The 2,500-nt window shown below is 61.4% G+C and overlaps 2 non-coding genes and 1 pseudogene across 2 annotated transcripts in view; all 3 read right to left on the reverse strand.

Moving 5' to 3' along the window:
• LOC146144323 (large subunit ribosomal RNA) overlaps positions 1-1,022 on the reverse strand; it is a 3,680-nt pseudogene extending 2,658 nt beyond the window's left edge.
• Positions 1,023-1,270: 248 nt separating this feature from the next.
• Positions 1,271-1,424, reverse strand: LOC146144324 (5.8S ribosomal RNA). The gene has a single exon (XR_014498925.1). It is a non-coding gene; the product is annotated as a 5.8S ribosomal RNA (ribosomal RNA).
• Positions 1,425-1,671: 247 nt separating this feature from the next.
• Positions 1,672-2,500, reverse strand: part of LOC146144325 (small subunit ribosomal RNA) — a 1,810-nt gene continuing 981 nt past the window's right edge. The window contains exon 1 of the ribosomal RNA XR_014500883.1: positions 1,672-2,500. This exon is cut by the window's right edge and continues 981 nt beyond it. This is a non-coding gene — a ribosomal RNA (small subunit ribosomal RNA).

Genomic DNA, 2,500 nt, shown 5'->3' on the forward strand with positions numbered 1-2,500 from the left:
GGGTCCCAACGCGAACGCTCTCGCTCGACCTCTCCGGCAAAGCGGACGAGATCGGCCGGTGATGCGGCCGCCGCGAACGACGACGTCTCACCTCCGCCGGACCGCGCCGACATTCACTTTCACTGCGCCCATGGGTTTCGTACTGCCCCCGTGGCTCGCGCTCACGTTAGACTCCTTGGTCCGTGTTTCAAGACGGGTCGGGAAGGTGGCTGACTTCAGCCGCGGACCCCGTGCGCCTCGCGAAACGACACCGGAAGCGCGACCGAGACGAAGAGGCTGGGCACTGAGAACAGTCCCCGACCCACGACGCCCCAGCCGGCACCGGGCGCTCGGCCCCGAAGGGCAGACGCGGCGATCTCTCCTCGCCCGAACGGCGGGCCGACGGACACGCGCGCCTATAGTACCCGACCGAGGCCGGGTTACCTTGCGCGCGGCCTTCTCGCCGCCGTCCAGACGGTCGCGGCCTTCGCCCGGCGCTAGTGCGCTGGTCCCCGATCGGGCGGCGCCGCCGGCGGCCCGTGAGGGTCCGCACGACAACGTCGCCGACAGGGGGCCGGCTGAAAGCGACCGGGCGACCCGACAGGCCCTCCCGTTTGCCTCTCGACGGTTTCACGTACTCTTTAACTCTCTCTTCAAAGTGCTTTTCAACTTTCCCTCACGGTACTTGTTCGCTATCGGTCTCGTGACCGTATTTAGCCTTAGATGGAGTTTACCACCCGCTTTGGGCTGCATTCCCAAACAACCCGACTCTGGGAAGACGCCGTAGCGCGCCCGCCTGTCGCCGCCATGGGCCTGACACCCGCTCTGGGAAAAGGCCTCGATCAGAAGGACGCGGGCGACCGGCGAAGCGCGCCGTGACGAATTCCGTACGCCACAATTCCGCGCACTCCAAAAGCGCGCGGATTCGGCGATGGGCACATCCCGCTTCACTCGCCGTTACTGAGGGAATCCTCGTTAGTTTCTTTTCCTCCGCTTAGTAATATGCTTAAATTCAGCGGGTAGCCTCGTCCGACCTCAGGCCGAAAGTAAGGACCGGGACTATTCTTCCCGTTCCGCGCTCGCCGTCGGCGCCGCGCGCCGCCGCGCACCTCGATTCCCGCCCTTGAGCCGCCAGCCGTTGGCCTCTTCGAGGTCGACTCGCCGCCGCCGCGCGGGATTCTGGTCGCGATCGTCGCGCATCGTGCCGTGCTGTCTTGAGCGGGACGGGCGCTCGCGCGTCCGACGCCGCAGCAGCCGCGCGGAGAAATCCCCGCGCGGAACGTTTGCAACGCGACCCTGAGGCGGGCGCGGCCCCGGGATTGACCCGAGGCCGCAATTTGCGTTCAGAACGTCGATGCTCAATGTGTCCTGCAATTCACACTAATTCACGCAGCTAGCTGCGTCCTTCATCGACTCACGAGCCGAGTGATCCACCGCCAAGAGCCATCCACGATTGTTTCGCTCGCACAGTGCCTCGCACTATAGGGTGACAAAATAGACCGCGCCGAGCGGTCGGCCAGGCCGACGCTTGAAGCCGGAGCGCGCGGCACCGCGGCACTCGACGCGCAAACATTACCGGGTGACCGAATCGCCGGCCGGCGCGCCGCTCCTCGCGGGTCGGGCGCCGGGTAGCAAAGACTTTTTCTCTCGCTTGTCCGAGTTTCGCGTTCGCCGAAGCGTTTGCGAGACCGTTAATGATCCTTCCGCAGGTTCACCTACGGAAACCTTGTTACGACTTTTACTTCCTCTAAATGATCAAGTTAGATCGTCTTCTCGGACGCCGGCTCGACCGTTGCCGGCCGCGCCAGGTCCAATCGGAGGACCTCACTAAACCATTCAATCGGTAGTAGCGACGGGCGGTGTGTACAAAGGGCAGGGACGTAATCAACGCGAGCTAATGACTCGCGCTTACTGGGAATTCCTCGTTCAAGGGAAATAATTGCAATTCCCTATCCCTAGCACGACCGGGGTTCAGCGGGTTACCCAGACCTGTCGGCCAAGGCGAGCACATGCTGATCCGGTCAGTGTAGCGCGCGTGCGGCCCCGAACATCTAAGGGCATCACAGACCTGTTATTGCTCAATCTCGTGTGGCTAAACGCCACTAGTCCCTCTAAGAAGTTAGACGCCGACCGATTGGGTCGCGTAACTAGTTAGCAAGCCAGAGTCTCGTTCGTTATCGGAATTAACCAGACAAATCGCTCCACCAACTAAGAACGGCCATGCACCACCACCCACAGAATCAAGAAAGAGCTCTCAATCTGTCAATCCTCACTGTGTCCGGGCCGGGTGAGATTTCCCGTGTTGAGTCAAATTAAGCCGCAGGCTCCACTCCTGGTGGTGCCCTTCCGTCAATTCCTTTAAGTTTCAGCTTTGCAACCATACTTCCCCCGGAACCCAAAGACTTTGGTTTCCCGCAAGCTGCCGGAGAGGTCGTAAAACTAACGCCCCCCGATCGCTAGTTGGCATCGTTTATAGTCAGAACTAGGACGGTATCTGATCGTCTTCGAACCTCTGACTTTC

This window comes from Ascidiella aspersa, chromosome 5 (assembly GCF_963924565.1).
Source record: "Ascidiella aspersa chromosome 5, kaAscAspe10.2, whole genome shotgun sequence".
Classification (NCBI taxonomy): domain Eukaryota; kingdom Metazoa; phylum Chordata; class Ascidiacea; order Phlebobranchia; family Ascidiidae; genus Ascidiella; species Ascidiella aspersa.